The sequence below is a fragment of the Diceros bicornis genome, chromosome 5, assembly GCF_020826845.1.
Source record: "Diceros bicornis minor isolate mBicDic1 chromosome 5, mDicBic1.mat.cur, whole genome shotgun sequence".
Taxonomy (NCBI): Eukaryota; Metazoa; Chordata; class Mammalia; order Perissodactyla; family Rhinocerotidae; genus Diceros; species Diceros bicornis.
The window spans coordinates 50,757,014-50,777,529 of NC_080744.1; the positions used below are offsets into that span (position 1 = coordinate 50,757,014).

General features: G+C 39.8%; 1 long non-coding RNA gene across 2 annotated transcripts in view; it reads right to left on the bottom strand.

Annotated features, from left to right (window-relative positions):
• The window catches only part of LOC131406101 (uncharacterized), a 170,190-nt gene that overhangs the window by 140,640 nt on the left and 9,034 nt on the right, over nt 1-20,516 (bottom strand). Inside the window, exon 3 of one of the 2 annotated variants that reach the window (XR_009220059.1) lies at nt 17,363-17,490. The exons of the other annotated variant lie outside the window; for it this stretch is intronic. This is a non-coding gene — a long non-coding RNA (uncharacterized LOC131406101). The remainder of the gene's footprint in view (nt 1-17,362; nt 17,491-20,516) is intronic. 2 annotated transcript variants of the gene reach the window in all.

Here is a 20,516-nt window from a genome sequence, read left to right on the forward strand (position 1 = left end):
GCTGGATCTGGATGTCTGTTTCTTTGTCCAGGTTAGGGAAGTTATCAGCCATTATTTCTTCAAACAAGTTTTCTGCCCGCTTCTCTCCCTTCTCTTTCTGGAACCCCTAGTCCAGGTTAGGGAAGTTATCAGCCATTATTTCTTCAAACAAGTTTTCTGCCCGCTTCTCTCCCTTCTCTTTCTGGAACCCCTATAACGTGAATATTGGTCCAATTGATGTTGTTCCTAGAGTCCCTTAAGCTATCTCCACTCTTTTTCATTCTTTTTTCTTTTTTTGTGTGTGTGTGTCTGTGTGTTCAGTATCCATTTCTTTTTTTTTTTTTTAATTTTTTGTTTATTGCAGTAACATTGGTTTATAACATTATATAAATTTCAGGTGTACATCATTATACTTCTATTTCTGCATAGATTACATCATGCTCACCACCCAAATACTAATTACAACCCATCACCACACACATGTGCCGAATTATCCCTTTCACCCTCCTCCCTCCCCCCTTCCCCTCTGGTAACCACCAATCCAATCTCTGTCTCTATGTGTTTGTTTATTGTTGTTGTTATCTACTACTTAATGAAGAAAATCATACGGTATTTGACCTTCTCCCTCTGACTTATTTCACTTTGCATAATACCCTCAATGTCCATCCATGTTGTCACAAATGGCTGGATTTCATCGTTATTCACAATAGCCAAGACTTGGAAGCACCGTAAGTGCCCATCAAGGGATGAATGGATAAAGAAGACGTGGTATATATACACAATGGAATACTACTCAGTGATAAGAAACGATGAAATCCAGCCATTCTTTTTTCTTTTTGCTGCTTTGATTGATGAATTCCTCTGCCTTGTCTTCAAGTTCACTGATCCTTTCTTTTGCTTCATCTAATCTACTACTGAACCCCTTTATTATATTTTTCAGTTCAGTTATTGTATTGTTTAGCTCTGTGATTCTGTTTGGTATTTTTTGGATTTTCTCTGTTGAATTTCTCACTTTGTTCATGCATCTCCTGACCTCAGTAAGCATCTTTATCACCATTATTTTGGACTCTGTATCAGGTAAATCACATATCCATTTCATTAAAGTCTTCTTCTTTGCAGTTGTGATTTGCACTTCACATTGCAGTTGTGATTTGCACTTCTCTGATGATTAGTGATGCTGATCACCTTTTCATATACTTGTTGGCAATTTAGATATCTTCTCTGGAAAAAGTCTGTTTAGTTCCTTGCCATTTTAATTGTTTGTTTTTTGTTATTGAGTTCTATGAATTATTTATAGATTTTGGACATTAGCCCCTTATCCTATACGTGGTTTGCAAAAATTTTCTCCCATTTTGTAGGTTGCCTTTTCATTTTGTTGATTTTCAATTGATCTGCTTTCAAGCTCGCTCATTCTTTCCTGCTTGGTCAAATCTGCTGTCGAAGCTTTCTACTGAATTTTCAATTGGGTTTTTACATTCTTCAGCTCCAAAATTTGTTTGGTTCTTTTTTAGCTTTTCTATCTCTTTGCTGAACTTCTCATTGTGTTCTTGTATTGTTTTCCTGATATCATTACATTGTCTATCTGTGTTCTCTTGTAGCTCTCTGAGCATCTTTAGAACAATTATTTTAAATTCTTTGTTGAGAGATTCCTGGATCTCCATTTTTTGGGGGCCAGTTACTGGAGGCTTACTGTGTTCCTTTGATGGAGTTGTGTTTCCCTGATTTTCATAATTCCTGTAGCCTTGCAAAGGTATCTGTGCATTTGAAGAAGGAGTCACCTCTTCTAGATTTTATGGACTAGCTTTGGTAAGGGGAGACTTTCACCCACAGGTAGTGGCATGCTGGAACATGCTGTGACCCTAGGTCTAATGGTGCAGGGTACCAAATATGAGGACATGTGGCAGCAATGGGTCCAAGGGAGCATGATATCTCTTTAGCTCAGGCTGCTGGGGTCCACAGCATCAATAACTGCATGGTTTGGCAACCACTGCAGGGCTTCACAGTGGCTGCAAAAGCTATTGCAGACCTCAATGGCATCTTCAGGTCCAGAAACTAGGGACCAGGTTAGGAAGCAGTGGTGGCCAGAGCTGGTAGTTTGCACACACTCAGCTGCAGGGGCTAGCTGCAGGTTCCTGTGTAGTGACAGGACCAGTTGCAGACCTACACGTAGTGGTATAGGGCTCAGGACAGGCAGCAAGGGCTGGGGCCAACTGGGGGGTACACTGGCAGCTGCAGGTGCCCTGACTGTCAATATGCACTACTTTGGCTCCTGGGTCTCGCCACAGGTGTGTGACATTGGAGGCCAGTTATGGTGGTTGACCCAGGGGAATGCAGGTGTACAGTTGGAGGGGCTAGCTGCAGTGGTGCAAGCCAGTGACAGAAGACAGGGACTTATCCGGGCCCGCAAGCAGCTGTGGGGGCCCTGGCTGTTGGTGTGCTCTGCCATGGCTTCACAGTCTCCCTGGCATGCGCACCACAGTGGAGGCCAGTGATGGGTGTCAGGCCAGTGGTGTGCAAATGCACAGCTGAAGGGGCTAGCCCTGAGTGTGTGTACAGCAGTAGTGGTCAGCCCTGGGAGTCTAGGCTGGTGTCTTGCACTCCACAGCTGCAGAGGCCTGGGCTGGCTGCTAGTGCAGTTTCTGGGCAGGGGTGAGGGGAGGGCTTGGGAGACGAGATGGACTCAAGCGGCTGGCATCAGTAAATGTGAATACCTGTGGGGTGAAGGCCAGTGAAATCTGCAGGCGTCCGTGGCGGCTGTGCTGGTTGCTGGATTTTTTAGTGGTGAAAGCTGCCAGGTTTGTCTAGGGAGCAGGTCTCTGGGAACCATGATCTGCTCCTTCTGTGCGGCTGCTACTGGCAGACCTGGATTTTCTTCCTTTTTCCTAGCTGTCTCTATACGGCTCAGCTTTGCTTGTCTGATTGGGGTGAAACCGACATGGGTTTCACGCAGCTCCCCAAAAGGCTGGGGAAGAGGGTCACTCACCTCGCTCTTCCTTTCCTGGCAAGGAGAACTCTTTCTAGCTAGGAATTGACTCAACAATGAGCAATGGTGGCTTGGGAGGTGGGATGGTGTGGGCAAAATGAAGCTGTCTTCTTTCCCTATTAGTGCAGTTATTCTCAGGTTTTTTTTTTGTCCCACTGTGTTGCTAAAGTTTCTTAAGTGGATTCCAAAATTTCCCAGAGCTGTTTTTGTTCACAGATAGCTGTCTAATCATTGACCTTTGGGAGAAGGAGTCTGGGGTCTCCCACACCAGCATTTTGGTGATGTCAATCCTGAATTGTACTTTTGAATACTGTTACATCAGCTTCACTTTTTCATTTATTCAGTCTTTTCCATCTTGCTCACTGCCTGGACCCAGGGACTGCATCTACAAGGACTGTGTCAGGGACCTTCACTGTCCCCAGTAGAACCTTTCTGATCTTTAAACAAAAAGCCAGAAGTGACTTTGGTTGGAGTCAGTAATTAGCCCTGAAATCACCAACTTCATTTGTCTGTTTTACTCTCAAAACCAAGGTGACAGGAGTGTTCTTTGGCAGTCATCCAGCCCTTCCAGTATCATTGCTCTATCTTCAATAAGCAGGCAGTTGGGAGTTTGAGATGAGAGCCCTGGTGACACCATAATACCCCTCTGAGGCTGGCAGTTCTGACAGCATTTTGGGAAGGTTACCACTTTGTTTCCTGTGGGCAAAAGCTCTGGTATACCAGATTCTTGGGCAAAATAAGGGCTATCAAAAATAAGTCCCTCAGCAGCACAGGGACAAATGTATACCACTTTATTCTTGACCACGACTTTCCAAAAGAACAGCTTGTCTTTTTAAATAACTGTTTTCCACAGCAACTTCCTCCATACCGAGGGTCACAGGAGTAGTCCACAGTTGGCCCAAGAAAACCCATAATCCTCATCCCCAAATTACTCTTTCAAGCAGGCCAGACAATCCCAGACCATGTCAGCATTCTCATCCCTTCCACAGTGGGGAAGGGTCTTCAGGGAGAGGTCAGTGAGAACAGCCCATTCGGGTCTTTTGTGGTCAGTTTGGAAAAACACATCAAAATATTTTACAGAGTCATAGAATAAACCATGAAAAATTCTACACTTCAGCACAAAGCCAGTGCTGAAATCCCAGTGTGCTGAAAAATTTCCCTGCAATAATGTTGGTCCACATCTCAGAAGGCTAGAGGGAAAGCACTATGAAATAACCTTGATCAAAGAAGAATGCGTCCTTCGGTAGAGCTGAAAGTCTGAGCAGCATTTCATAATAGAGCCCCTGGGGAATGATTTGAAACAAAATAAGCTACATTCATTCCCTCCTCCATCATTCCACAAGTACTTATTGAACATCTACTACATGCCGGGCTCTACGGGGACTCAGTGGGGTTTCCAAAGATAAATCAGCCCTATATCCTTAACTATACAGTTGAAGAGGAAAACAACAGCATCAGCAGCATCAATATAATAGCTCCTATTTATTAAGTATTAGGAACTATGCTTGGTTTTCTCATTTCGGCATTGCAACAACCCTGCCAGGGAGCTACAGATGACATCAGTGAGATTCAGAGATTCTGGTAAACTGGTCAGCATATACATAGCTAGTGTGAGGCAGAGTCAAGATGAAAAGCAAGGCCACTCTGACCCCAAAGCCTAAATTTAATGAACACCATAAGATACACTCAGAGAAAATGCACTGGCAGTTCTAAAGAGAGAAAAATTATAACTCGGCCTTTTGGTAATTTGTGGGTATCAGAAACCGTGTTCACCTACACTTGCTGGTATCACCTTTATGCACATTTAACATAAAACTGTCCTCGGCCTAAGAATGAGCCAAACAGCTTACTTCAGTTTCTCATACCCACTTACAATTTTAGGAAAAGTTACTCATTGGATTACAGACCTTAACATCTTTGGATGGTATACTTCATCCTGACCTGTCCCAGGGTAATCAGTCCCTGGGACAGGGACTCTCATCTAGGCTGCTTCATGTCCTCTCTGCCCACTTCCCTCTGTCCCCTTTCTCTTTCCTGGGGGAAATCTTTGCTACATCGTACCCATGGAGTTAATCCTCATCACCACCTTTCCCCAAGAACTTGATCTAATCCAGGTGACCAGAATATTCCATTCCCACTGACCTCAGTGATTGGTTCAGATATTGGCATGGGCCCCAATCAGACCAATCAGACTCCCCTGGGACTTTTCTGCTACCTCAGAAGAGTCTCTTACCCCTGGCTGTTACCTGGAAGAGTGTGAGTTCAGGCCTTCATTTGCCATCTTGCCCAAAACAAAGAGTTGAGAGACAGAGTGAGGGCACCCCAACATCATTGCGCACAGGGTCCCCACATACCTGAGGCTAACTGCATACCTGGTCTTCAGTTCAGAGCACCTATAAGTGCCCTCTCTCCATAAGCTAGCATGAGTTGGATTTCTATTAATAGAAACCATAAAAATTCTGAATAATACATTAACGCAGTTGTCTACAGACTTCTTTGATTGTACTCCATCACTAAAAAGTTTTGCTCACTCTCAGAAATATATATATGTGTGTGTTTATTACATACTTGTATTGCTGTACTCACATTTTGTAATTACAAAGCATACACAAAAAATGTATACATTACAAAAGGGTGATTAAAAGGTAAATATAAATAAAAGCTTTAATGCTTTCTTTCTGAACCCCTTTGAATTGTCTTGCAAAGCCCCAGAATCATCACATCCCACTTTAAAGACCACCACATTAAAGAACAGTATCAACTTAATGGTTTATAAACTGAAGCCATATTGGAAAGCCTTCTTCAGAACGCCCAATGTTCCATCAATAATCTAACTGAAATCCAAAATAATCCCTCAGAATCAAATACTCCTAGTATAAGCAGATGCTAGATCATTAGTTTTGAATTACATATTTAAATGGAAAATATTTCACAAAGAAAACAATCCCAGAGAGCAACATCTGGAATTCTATGGAAAGGGAAAATGATCTAAGGAAGAGTTCTGGGCAGAGCTGTGTCTACTGTCTCAGAGAGCAAAGAGAAGTCTCCTGAGGTCTCTACTAGAGGCAATAAATGCAATAAGAAGAAATGTAAGAAAGTCAAAACCCATGTCTATGAAGAAACATCCATCTTTGCACATATAAAGTGCTCAATAAAAGCTTTCTGTATAGAGTTAGGAGGGTGGGAGAGGTTGGTCAGTACTGAAAGGAAAATCAGAGCTCAGATCTTAGAAAACAGAGCAGTTTCTATTGGTGATGCGCTCCAGGGTGGCACTTTGCTGGTAGGTGAGGGAGATCATTGGTAGAGATGAAGGACATCGGACCTCAGGACACTGGGGAATTTAGAGGACAGAATGACAAGTAGTTCAACAATGTCCTCTACTTTTCAGCACCACCACTGAAGCCCTCCCCACCCTCTTCATGAAATTAGCAACTTTCTCATAACTCAACTTTGGCTCCCATCACATTGTATCATAGCTAGGTGACAACCCATGTATCTTTTTCACTTAACTGTAAGCATTTTAACCACATTAAAATCATCCCTGCATCCATAATGCTTGCTTAACACGGGACTAGGGAACTTCTGTGATGAACAAATGCATGCATTACCCCAGCTCAGAGCCAGAATAAGAAACCAATTTAAGGTTCTTGCTTGGGAAGAGATAAGACAGTAAGAATTCCAATGTATCACTTCTCAGCTGAGAGAAGTTTATGTTGAGCTGTATATGGGTCACTTCAAACCTGCATGTGGCAAGACCTGCAGCCTGGGTCTGCTACTTCAAAAGGAAAGAGACCACTTCTTATGCTTTCTTGGTGACTCATTAAAATATGATAATAATAGCAAACATTCAATATATGTGATAAGCTCTTTATATGCATCAACTGACATAAAGAAGTACAATCATCTCCAATGTACACATGTGAAAACTGAGACTTTTAGAAGTCAAATAACTGGACTGAGTTCACAGAGTCAGGATTCAAACAGAATTGTGTGACTTCAAAGCTGAGCTGTACTAGAGCTTTCATTTTTTAAGCAGCCCTCTCTCCTCTGGATTGCCCGGACTCCAATCCCTCTCAAACAGGACCCAGGATCTAATTCCTGGATCCTTACTAACTGCAGCCCCATTAAGCCCCTTTGCTGACATTCTGCCTGTCTGAGCCTCTCAGCTTGGCAGCACAGCACCTTTACATGGAGCTACCCTACCCGGCATCTTGATTCTAGCAACTCTCTGCTGCCCCCACCTGTCACCCAGAGGTACAGACTCCATCACTTCAGCCTAATTAGTCCCTTCCTTACCAGCCCTGTCCAATCACCATGTATGTAACTAAGTTTTCTAGAGGCCACATTAACAAACTAAAAAGAAATCGATGAAATTAACTTTTTTTTTTTGCTGAGGAAGAGTTGCCCTGAGCTAACTAACATCTGTTACCAATCCTCCTCTATTTTGTAAGTGAGTTGCCACCAGCGGTGTATGTCCGCGTCGGGGAACTGAACCTGGGCTGCTGAAGCGGAGCGCGCTGATTTTAATCACTAGGCCATGGACCAGACCCCTGGATGAAATTGATTTTAATGATATGTTTTATTTAACCCAATATTTCCAAAATATTATCATTGCAATACCAAAAGAAATGTTAATGAGATATTTTATGTTTTGTTTTCCATCAAAATCTGGTATGTATTTTATACTTATAGTACATGGTACTTTGGACTAGCCAGATTTCGAGTGCTCAGTACCCACATGTGCCTAGCGGCTACTGTATTCTACATCTTAGCTTTAGACAGTAAATCCACTCTTCATGTCTGATAAAATTAGTAAAGTGATTCTCATCTAGAGATGAATTGGTATTACCAAGTTTTAATGTTGAGCTCCTGTGTTCTACCAAATCAAACTGCATTATAATAGAAGTATATCAATTGAGAGTCAATTCGATATAGTGAGGAGAGCACAGGCTTTACAGTCAAATGGTCTCAAATTCAAATCCCAGAAGGATGATATATAAAAGGATCTTTACTAATTGGCTGTTTGTAATAGAGAAATATTAAACATTTGCTTAAATGTCCCTCACTAGGGTAATGGGTAACAAATTGTAGTACATTCCCATCATGGAATATTGTACGTCATTTAAATGAATGACCTAGAGCTACATACGTGCACAGCATGGACCTTACTAAAAAAATGTTTAGTAAAAAAATATATAATAGGATACTTTATGAGACCACTTTTTAAAAGTTTAAATACATGTAAAATAATATATTATTTGTGGATATACACTAATGAAGTGAAATTATAAAGACATGCCTGGAAAGATACATCCACTTCAGAATAGTGATTCACTGGGAAAGGAAGGAGGGAAATGGAGTGACAGCATGGAAAAAGAAACTTATTGAGGAAGGGGGGAAGGGGCAGAGGGAGGAAGAAGTGATGGAGATGGAGATTCTAAGGCAAAAACTTAGGCAGTTAACAAATGACTACGTGTCAGGAAGTCCCTCGCCTGAAAAATATTCTTTGTTCAGCCTCTCTTAGCAGTTTTGAGGACACAAAACCAGCAAGTGCAATTCCTAATCTAGAGAGTCTCTAGACAAGCCTCAATCTAAAATCAATTTTCCAGAGTAGCTCATCTTCCCTCAAGGCAAACCCATACTGCAACAACACTGGCTTGGAAAATATTAGAGAAGCACAGAGGGACAGCTACTAAATGTTGAACTTACCACCTGGACAAGTCTGGGAAGAAATGCCTTTCTGAAGAAGCTACCGACTTAAGTTAACGGAGCATGACAAGAAGTGCCTCCAGTCTGCTCAGTCTGTAGGATTCCTACTCAGAGCCATATACAGCATAAGAAAATTTAAGGTAATTAATGCAAAGTTAATTGTCATGCAGCCACTGGGAGTTTAATACAGAGTGCTTAAACAGGATTTATGCCTGGATATATTTTTTTATCAACATCTCCTAACCCATCTGTGCTTCTGCAGTGAGGTTTCCAATGCTAAAGTCCTATGACTAGTTCCACTTGCTCCACTATAATTATGTAAAAACGCATGTTTTGTTCTGCCAGATCCCAGTTCAATTTAAACACTGATTAAATGAGAAATAAATTAATGTAGTGCAAGTGTTGATGGAATCGTCATAAACTGGTACTTACCCATGGAAACAAACCATCCATTAATGAATTAATCATAGCCTTTATTTGGAGGGGAGGATATCTGACGTAATCAAATGGAGTGCACACACATTCACCGGCCCCAATGCATGAATATGTTGTAAGAATGACAGTAAATTAATTTCAAGAAGCTTTTCTAACACAAGCTTGCAGGCTTTAGTTAGAAAAATGATGAGTCCAGTGAAAGAGAAAACATGATCTGCCTTGCCCACTTGGCGATGCTTGTCCTGCTTAGGTAATGTAACTTTTAATCAAAGATAATGGAGATGATTAATTGCCTGATTAATAAAACATGCACGTGTAAAGTAATAGCAATCCTAGGCGGTCACTTGAGAAGGTTTCTGCAGACGCCACTATAGCCTTCCACAGACCAGCATAATGCCACTGGCCCCAGGTTCCCTTCAGATAAAATTCGGGGGCTCATTAAACGTATTTTATGGCTAATCTTTATTTCCATGGTGGGCTTGAAAAGAGGAAGTGGCTAAATTAGCAAACCTATTTAGACTCTTGTAAACCACAATATTTCAACCAAAAAAATGAGACAATTAACTACACCCCAGCTTTTCTGGAGATGAGCCTCATTGGACCTGCCAGAGTACAGTGCTCAGTAGTTGAGGCATTCACTGTGCACACTGATCTTCCTAGGAACCGTGCTGAGGGATGGAAGGGTCCTCTGACTTCCTTAGAATAGAACACATGGACGTCTAAGAACATGCTATTCAAACACGGAACAGATGATTCCCTGGATGGATATAGCTCATTATTAAACAAGCACGTACGTCACCCATGTTAGAGGAGTAAACCAGGACCAGAGAGAATCCAGGTCCATCAGAATAGAGACACCTCAGATACACGCACTCAGGTGTGCACAGGCCAAGAGAGCAGTAGCAAAAGACAAAAATGATTGACCTTTTTCAAAAAAAAAAACATTCCCAGGCTGAGATAATGGGTCCAAAGTTTAGCACCACATTTAGTAGTTTCTTTTGTGGGTTGTTTTTGTGTGTGTGTGTGAGGAAGATCAGCCCTGTGCTAACATCTGCCAATCCTCCTCTTTTCTTGCTGAGGAAGACTGGCCCTGGGCTAACATCCGTGCCCATCTTCCTCCACTTCGTATGGGACACCACCACAGCATGGCTTGACGAGCAGTGCGTCGGTGCGCGCCCAAGATCTGAACTAGCAAACACGGGCCGCCAGCAGCAGAGCGGCGCACTTAACCACTTGCGCCACCAGGCCGGCCCCTCTTTTTGAGTTTCTAAGTACAAAGTCAACACTTCCTCATTTAAAACAAAACCTGATTAACACCCTAAGAAAAATGACACTAAAAACATCCATGAGGGGCCGGCCCAGTGGCTTAATGGTTAAGTTCATGCACTCCACTTCAGTGGCCGGGGGTTTGCGAGTTCGGATCCCAGGCGCAGACCTACGCGTCACTTATCAAGCCATTTTGTGGCAGGCAACCCACACATAAAGTAGAGGAAGATGGGTACAGATGTTAACTCAAGGCCAATCTTCCTCAGCAAAAAGAGGAGGATTGGCAATAGATGTTAGCTCAGAGCTAATCATCCTCACAAAAAAAAAAAAAAAAAGATCCACGACCCTATTTATCCAAAAGATATTTGTCCTTTCAATGCTGTATATAACTGAGAGCAAGGTTCCTCAACTTCAGCACTACTGACATTTTGGATCAAATAATTCTTTGTTGTGGGGGACTGTCCTAGGCATTGTAGCATGTTCAGCATGATCCTTGGCCCCTACTCACTAGAAGCTAGTAGCACCACCCCAGTGGGACAGCCAAAAGTGTCTCTACATATTGACAAATGTTCCCTGAGAGGCAAAATGGGCCCCAGTTGAGAAACCACTGTTTTAGAGGAATCATATCACACAATTTTGAAACCAGCAACTTTCACTTAACAATATGTTGTAAGCATCTGTGTATTTAGAAACATTTCCTTCCAGCAACATCCTTTTCAATGGCTTCAGAGTAGTCTATTACATGGCGCACTATAATTTATTCAACTGGTTCTCAATTTATTTAACCAGTCCTTGTTTTCAATGTTGGGCTAAAATACAATGAAGATCTTTGTATATTTGCATTTTGGCACATAATTATTTCCTTAGAATATATTTCTTAAGATTTCTGGGTCAAGGGTTTATTTGTTTTTGTTTCTTGGGTTTTTTCAATTATTTTATTGAAGGTCATATTGTTTTATAACATTCTGTAATTTCAGGTGTATAGTATTGTAATACCAGCTTCTGTATAGACTGCATCATGCTCACTACTAATAGCCTAATTTTTATCCATCACCATATATATATGCCCCTTTACCCCTTTCACCCATCCCCTTCCCCTCTGGTAACCACTAATCTGTTCTCTTTATCCATGTGTTTGTTTATCTTCCACATATGAGTGAAATCATATGGTGTTTGGCTGTCTCTATCTGTCTTATTTTTCTTAACATAATACCCTCAAGGTCCACCCATCTTGTTGCAAATGGGACGGTTTTGTCTTTTTTATGGCTGAGCAGTATTCCATTATGTATATATACCACATCTTCTTTATCAATTCATCAGTTGATGGGCATTTTGGTTGCTTCCACATCTTGGCTATTGTGAATAATGCTGCAATGAACTTAGGGGTGCATAAATCACTTTGAATTGTTGATTTCATGTTCTTTGGATAAATACCCCATAGTAGGATAGCTGAATCATATGGTATTTCCACTTTTAGTTTTTTGAGAAATCTCCATACTGTTTTCCACAGTGGCTGCACCAGTTTGCAACCCCACCAGCAGAGCATGAGAGTTCCCTTTTCTCCACATCCTCTCCAATATTTGCTATTTCTTGAATTGTTAATTACAGCCATTCTGACACATATAAAGTGATATCTCGTTGTAGTTTTGATTTGCATTGCCCTAATAATTAGTGAAGTTGAAAATCTTTTCATGTGCCTGTTAGCCATCTGTATATCTTCTTTGGAGAAATGTCTGTTCATGTCCTCTGCCCATTTTTTGATAGGGTTGTTTGTTTTTTGTTGTTGAGTTCTATGCATTCTTGATATATTTTGGTGATTAACCCCTTGTCGGATATATGATTTGCAAATATTTTCTCCTAGTCGGTGGGTTGTCTTTTCATTTTGTTGATGGTTTCCTTTGCCTTGCAGAGACTTTTTAGTCTGATGTATTCCCATTTGTTTATTTTTTCTTTTGTTTCCCTTGCCTGAGTAGACATGATATTCAAAAAGATCCTGCTAAGACTGATGTCAAAGACAGCGCTACCTATATTTTCTTATAGGAGTTTCATGGTTTCAGGTCTTACATTCAAGTCTTTAATCCATTTTGAGTTAATTTTTGTGTATGGTGTAAGATAATAATTTACTTTCTTTCTTTTGCTATCCAGTTTCCCCAATACCACTTATCAAAGAGACTTTCCTATCTCAGTTGCATGTTCTTCGCTCCTTTGTCAAAGATTAGCTGTCCACAGATTTGTGTTTTTATTTCTGGACTTTCAGTTCTGTTTCACTGATCTGTGTGTCTGTTTTTGCGCCAGCACCATGCTGTTTTTGTTACTGTAGCTTTGTAGTATATTTTGAAGTCAGGGATTGTGGCACTTTTAGCTTTGTTCTTTTTTCTCAGGATTGCTTTGGCTATTTGGGGTCTTTTGTTGTTCCATACAAATTTTAGGATTCTTTGTTCTATTTCCATGAAGAATGTCATTGGGATTCTGATTGGGATTGCATTGAATCCATAGATTGCTTTAGGTAATATGGACATTTTGACTATGTTTATTCTTCCAATCCATGAGCATGGAATATCTTTCTGTTTCTTTATGTCTTCTTCAATTTCTTTCAGTAATGTCTGATAGTTTTCAATGTATAGGTCTTTCACCTCTTTGGTTAAATTTATTCCTAGAATTTTATTCTTTCTGTTGAGATTGTAAATGGGATTGTATTCTTGACTTCTCTTTCTCCTAGTTCATTATTAGTGTATAGAAATGCAACTGATTTTTATAAGTTGACTTTGTACCCTGCAATTTTGCTGTAGTTGTTGATTATTTCCAATAGTTTTCCAGTGGATTCTTTAGGCTTTTCTATATAAAGAATCATGTCATCTGCAAACAGCAAGAATTTCGCTTCTTTCTTTTCCGAGTTGGATACCTTTTATTTCTTTTTCTTGCCTAATTGCTCTGGCCTAAACCTCCAGTACTATGTTGAATAGGAGTGGCGAGAGTGGGCACTCTTGTCTTGTTCCTGTTCTCAGAGGGATGGCTTTCAGTTTTTCACTGTTAAGTATGATGTTGGCTGTGGTTTGTCGTATATGGCCTTTATTATGTTGAGGTACTTTCCTTATACACCCATTTTATTGAGAGTTTTTATCATAAATGGATGTTGGATCTTGTCAAATGCTTTCTCTGCATCTATTGAGATGATCATGTGATTTTTATTCCTTATTTTTTTAATGTGGTGTATCACATTGATTGGTTTGCAGATGTTGAACCACCCCTGCATCCCTGGTATAAATCCCACTTGATCATGGTGCATGATCCTTTTAATGTATTGCTGTATTCAGTTTGCCAATATTTTGTTGAGGATTTTTGCATCTATGTTCATCATCGATATTGGCCTGTAATTTTCCTCCTTTGTGTTGGCCTTGTCTGGTTTTGGTATCAAGGTAATGTTGACCTCATAGAATGAGTTAGGAAGTGGTCCATCCACTTCAATTTTTTGGAATAGTTTGAGAAGGATAGGTATTAAATCTTCTCTGAATGTTTGGTAAAATTCTCCAGAGAAGCCGTCGGCTCCTGGAGTTTTGTTTTGGGGGAGGTTTTTGATTACTCTTTCAATCTCTTTACTTGTGATTGGTCTGTTCAGATTCTCCATTTCTTCTTGATTCAGTTTTGAGAGGTTGTATGAGTCTAAGAATTTATCCATTTCTTCTAGGTTATCCAATTTGTTGGCATATAGTTTCTCATAGTATTGTCTTATAATCCTTTGTATTTCTGTGGTATCCATTGCAATTTCTCCTTTTTCATTTCTAATTTTATTTATTTATGCCTTCTCTCTTTTTTTCTTGGCGAGTCTGGCTAAGAGTTTGTCAATTTTGTTTATCGTCTCAAAGAACCATCTCTTAGCTTCATTGAGCCTTTCTGCTTTTTTTTTAGCCTCTATTTCATTTATTTCTGCTCTAATTTTTATTATTTCCCTCCTTCTGCTGACTTTGGGCTTTGTTTTTCCTTTTCTAGTTCTGTACGGTGTAGTTTAAGATTATTTATTTGAGATTTTTCTTGTTTGCTGAGGTGGGCCTATATTGCTATAAATTTCCCTCTTAGAACCACTTTTGCTGCATTCCATAAAAGTTGGTATGCTGTATTTTCATTTTCATTTGTCTCCAGGTATTTTTTGATTTCTCCTTTGATTTCTTCATTGATCCAATGGTTGTTCAGTAGCATGTTGTTTAGTCTCCACATATTTGTGATTTTCCCAGATTTTTCTTATAGTTGATTTCTAGTTTCATAGCACTGTGTTTGGAAACGATATTTGATATGATTTCAATGTTCTTAAATGTATTGGGGCTTGCCTTGTTTCCCAACCTATGGTCTATCTTTGAGAATGTTCCATATGCACTTGAGAAGAATGTATATTCTGCTGTTTTGGGGTGGAATGTTCTATACATGTCTGTTAAGTCCATCTAATCTAGCGTTTCATTTAAGGCCGCTGTTTCCTTGTTGACTTTCTGTCTGGCTGATCTATCCATTGATGAAACTGGGGCATTGAGGTCCCCTACTATTATTGTGCTACTGTCAATTTCTCCCTTTAGGTCGATTAGTAGTTGCTTATATACTTTGCTGCTCCTGTATTGGGTGCATATATATTTATAAGTGTTATGTCCTCTTGGTGGAGTGTCCCTTTTATCATTACATACTGCCCCTCTTTGTCTCTCATTGTCTCTTTTAACTTGAAGTCTGCTTTGTCTGATATAAGTATGGCAACACCTGCCTCCCTCTGCTTGCCATTTGCTTGAAGTATCATTTTCCATCCCTTTACTCTGAGCCTATGTTTGTCTCCAGAGCTAAAATGTGTTTATGAAGGCAGTGTGTTGTTGGGTCTTGTTTTTTAATCCATCCAACTACTCTGTGTCTTTTGATTGGAGAATTCAACCCATTTACATTTAGAGTGAATATTGATATATGAGGGCTTAATACTGCCATTTTATCTCTTGTTTTCTGGTTGCTCTATATTTCCATTGTTTCTCTTCCCTCATATTTCTGACCACCATTTTAGTTTGGTGGTTTTCTGTGGTGATTTTCTCTTTACTTATGAATTGTGGCTGTGCTCTGATTTTTTGTTTAGTGATTACTGTGAGAATTGTATAAGAGATCTCGTAGATGAGATAGTCCATTTTCTGACAGCCTCTTATCTCCATTAGCCTAAGTAGGTTCCATCCCTCTCTTCTTCCCCTTCTGAGTTACTGTTGTCACAAATTATTCTTTTTTGTGTTGTGAGTTTGTAACTAAATTGAAGTATTTTTAATTATTTTTGATACTTTCCTTAACTTTATCTTTTATGTTATAATTAAGTGTTTGCTAACCTGTTCTGATAGACAGCTGCAATTTTCTGATTTTGTCTGTCTATTTATCTTCTTGCTCAAAGCTTTGTAAATCTTTGCCTTTTTTTTGTCAGGTAGGAAGGCTTCCTTCATCATTTCTTCTAAGGGAGGTATAGTGGTGATGAACTCGCTCAGCTTCTGTTTATCTGGGAAAACTTTTATTTCTCCATCATATCTGAAGGATAGTTTTGCTGGGTAGAGTATCCTTGGCTGAAAATTTTTGTCTTTCAGTATTTTGAATATATCATTCCATTCTCTCCTAGCCTGTAAGGTTTCTGCTGAGAAATCCATTGAAAGCCTGATAAGGATTCCTTTGGAGATTATTTTCTTCCGCATTTCTACCCCTAATATTTTTTCTTTGTCATAGACTTTTGTCATTTTTAATATTATATGCCTTGGAGAAGGTCTTTTTGCATTGATGTACTTAGGAGTTCCAGTGGCTTCATGTACTTGTAAGTCCAGTTACTTCCCCAGGTTTGGGAAGTTTTCAGCTATTATTTCTTTGAACAAGTTCTCTGCTCCTTTCTCCTTCTCTTCTCCCTCTGGAATACCTATAATCCTTATGTTGCTTTTCCTAATTGAGTTGGATATTTCTCAAATCATTTCTTCATTTTTTAAAAATCTTAGTTCTCTCTCCTCCTCCACCTGAAGTAGTTTTATATTTCTATCCTCTAAATCACCAATTCTGTCCTCCATAATGTCACCTCTATTTTTTATGGTTTTTAGATTATTTTTTATCTCATTAATTGTGTTCTTCATATCTAGAATTTCTGCTTGGCTTTGTGTGTGTGTGTGTGTGTGTGTGTGTGTGTGTGTTTTAGAGCTTCCATATCCTTGATGAAGTATTCCTTCTGTCATTAATTTTATTCCTGAGCTCATTGAACTGTCTTTATCAGTTTTCTTGTAACTCATCAAGTTTCTTTATGATAACTATTTTGAATTCTCTGTGATTTAGATTGTAAATTTCTGTGAGTTCGGGATTGGTTTCTGGAGACTTGTCATTTTTCTCCTGCTCTGAAATGTTGGTGTAGTTCTTCATGGTGTTTGATGAATTGATCCTTTGCCAGTGCATTTGTGGTAGTATCAGGTCACAAATTCCACCTGCCACCACTGGGTGGGAGCAGGAGCTATATTTTCTGATCCCACCCCATCTGAAGTTGTGCAGGTAAGGCTGCTCTGCATTTGCAGGGGCTGGCCACAGCCACTCTGCAGGTTGCTCTCACGTGGGCAGGGCCTCTGTGCTGGGAAGATGGGCACCATAGGAGGGCCCCCTGTGCTCAGCAGGAGACCAGCTGAGCTGCTGCACACTAGGTGGGAGGGGCACCCACACAAGGGTGAGCTGCCACTCAGTGGGATTTGTGGGCTGCTGTGCTTTACAGGGGTGAGGGACACCTTCTTCCCTGTGCTGCACTCAAGGGTGGGCACCTTCACAGGGGCTGAGCCACCACCACTTGTTATAGAGCATTCCCACCAGCAGGGCCATTGCAGCACAATGGGCTCTCCTGTGGGCCAGACTACAACTCCAAATGTGTTCACGCTGGCCAGGCTACCCCCACCTCCTCTTACAGTCAAGCAGGCCACTGTGTGATGATTCATGACCTGGCTCACTACTGTCAGGGAGGGGGAGGGTTGCACTCACCTAGTTCCACTTCTCCTGAGGATCCAGTCTACCCACCTTCAGATGCACAGCTGCACGGATCTCTCAGACGTCCTGTTGTGCTGTGCAGGGAATCCTCTACAGGTTAATGACTATCCATCTAGTTGTAACTTAGGAGGGAGAGACAAAGGGAACAACTCACTCCACCATTATGCTGATGTCACTCCAACGTTTTGTTTTTTGTTAGATTGTTTTTTTAGTGTCATTTTATTTTGAAACTTTTGACACATCTTTGCATCATTTTCTGAGACTGGTGTCAGCCTTGACCCAGGACACTCTCTCCCCTCTACTCCAGAAGTGCAGGGATTGAATTCCATCTCCTCTGTTCACAACACTACCTACACAGTGTCTAGAAAGGGCCTGGCACATTGTAGCTGCTCTATATTTATTGAATAGATGAATGGATAAGTGAAAGGACGGCAGTTAAAATTTCAAACACTTTGCATATTGCTAGTTTTGAAACTTACTTTATCCAAAAAGAGCACGTTTGAGAAGTAATTAATAAGCTATAGACATATTTTGACTTCAGAGAAGAAGGAAGGGTATTAAGAAGAAGCAGATTAAAAGTCCAAGACCTGACTACTTGAGAGTTTCAAGTCTGCAGTTGGAGTGAAGAGATTTTGGTAGAGGCAGGGAAGTGATGAATTATTTATTGAATCCCTGTAGTCTGGGGCTTGTTTAGAAGATAATGCCTGTTCACTGTTCTCATGACTGTATAGCTTCCTTCCCAGGAAGAAGAAAATATAGACAGAAAGTGGTTACTTTGAATATTTTTATATGTTAAGACTAAGAAATTTGGAAGATGCCTCTTTGACTATACATTTATGTTTTGTGGTGGAAACATTCCAAAATGAGAGTGAATAGTTCATCTGTATTAACACTCTGTGTATATCTAATTAGTGGACCTTTGACCCCAATGTCATTGGGAAAATACAAATCTGGTTATCCTGAGGTTATGAAAAAATGCTTCAAGTAATAGTCCATCCTTCAGCTATGTCTGCCCACAGATGGCACGATACACTTTTCTTAGAATAAAAACCACATCTCCTTCCACTCACATATCCACTTCACCTCTCTTTAAAGGTAGGTGAGTTTTATTTTTGGTAATAAGCTACACTATGACAAGAGCACAAATGGAAGGGCAAGAACATAGTGAGTGCTTCATTTAGGATGCAAGGAGGAGTCCTAGCCAGGCTGTTCATAATTGGGAGAATTAATGAAGATAAAATATGTAGATCCTGTCAAATGGACCATGCCATGCTTAGCGCTTAATTCTAAGGTCACATTGGTCCAGAAAGAATATTAATCAAACTCCAGTAAAAAATAGAAATGATTGTCTTTGTAACCCAACTTGTTCTAAAACTCAAGAAACATCCAGTTAGCTATCATAGTAGAATCATTAGGTACTTGGAAAATTATGTAACTGCTGCTGCTGAAGTTATATAGGCATCATGCTAAAAATGTTCCCATTATTTTGGAGAGCCACTTAATAACATAAAGAAGCCAATTAAGAGTGTTTAGCATAATTCCTCTTGAAAAACCACTATTTGAAAACACCTTTACATTAATTGCCTAAATTAAGAAATTCTAGCTATTATAAATGGTAGTCCTCAACTTGGGAATACATTAGAATCACATGGTAGCTGTTTTTTTCCAGATTTCTGAGTTATAATTGACAAAATTGTAAGATATTTAAAGTGCATAACCTGATGATTTGATGAACAAATATAGATGTGAAAGGATTCCCTCCATCGAGTTAATTAACACATCCATCACCTCACATATTTACCCTTTTTTTATGAGAACATTTAAGTTGTATTCTTTTAGCAAATTTCAATTATACAATAGTGTCATCAACTATAGTCACCATGTTACATTAGATCCTCAGAACTTATTCGTCTTATAACTGAAAGTTTGTACGCTTTTACCAACCTCTCCCTATTTGCCCCACCCTCCTGCCCAAAGCAACCACTTTTCTTCTCTCTATTTCTATGAGTTTGACCTTTTTTTTTAATTTTTAGATTCCATATATAAGTGATACCATGTAGAATTTGTCTTTGTCTGGCTTATTTCACTTAGCATAATGCCCTCCAGGTTCATCTATGTTGTTGCAAATGGCAAGATTTCTTTCTTTTTTATGGCTGAATAATATTCCATTGTATATATGTTCCACAACTTCTTTATCCATTCATCCATCAACAGACACTTAGATTGCTTCCATGTCTTGGCTATTGTAAATAACGCTGTAATGAACATGAGAGTACAGATATCTCTTCAACATAATCGTTCTGTTTCCTTTTGATATATATCCAGAGTGAGATTGCTAGATCCCATGGTAGTTCTATTTTTAATTTTTTGAGGAACCCCAATATTGTTTTCCATAGTGACTGTACCAATTTACATTTCCACAAACAGGGCACAAGAGTTCTCTTTTCCCCACGTCCTCTCCAATGCTTGTTAATTCTTGTCTTTTTGATAATAGACTTCCTAACAGGTGTACAGTGACATCTTGCTGTGGTTTTGATTTGCAATTCTGTGATGAGTAGGGATGTTGACCACCTTTTCGTGTACCTGTCACCCATCAGTATATCTTCTCTAGAGAACTGTCTATTCAGATTCTCTGTTCATTTTTAATCAGATTTTTTTCCATTGAGTTGTATGAGTTCTTTATATATTTTGTATATTAACCCCTTATTGGATATATAGTGTGCAAATATTTTCTCCCATTCAGTAAGTTGCCTTTTCATTTTATTGATGGTTTCCTTTGCTGTGCAGAAGTTTTTTAGTTTGATGTAGCCCCACTTGTTTATTTTTGCTTTTGTTGCCCTTGCTTTGGGTGTCAAATATAAAAAATCATCACCAAGACCAAAGTCAAGAAGCTTACCCTCCTATGTTTTCTTCTAGGAATTTTATGTTTCCAGGTCTTATATTCAAGTCTTCAATTCATTTTGAGAAATTTTTGTGTATGGTATAACGGGGTAGTCCACTTTCATTATTTTGCACGTGGCCGTCCAGTTTTCTCTACACCATTTATTGAAGAGACTGTCCTTTCCCCTTTGTATATTCTTGGCTTCTTTGTCATAAATTAATTGACCATATATTTGCATGGGTTTATTTCTGGGCTCCCTATTTGTTC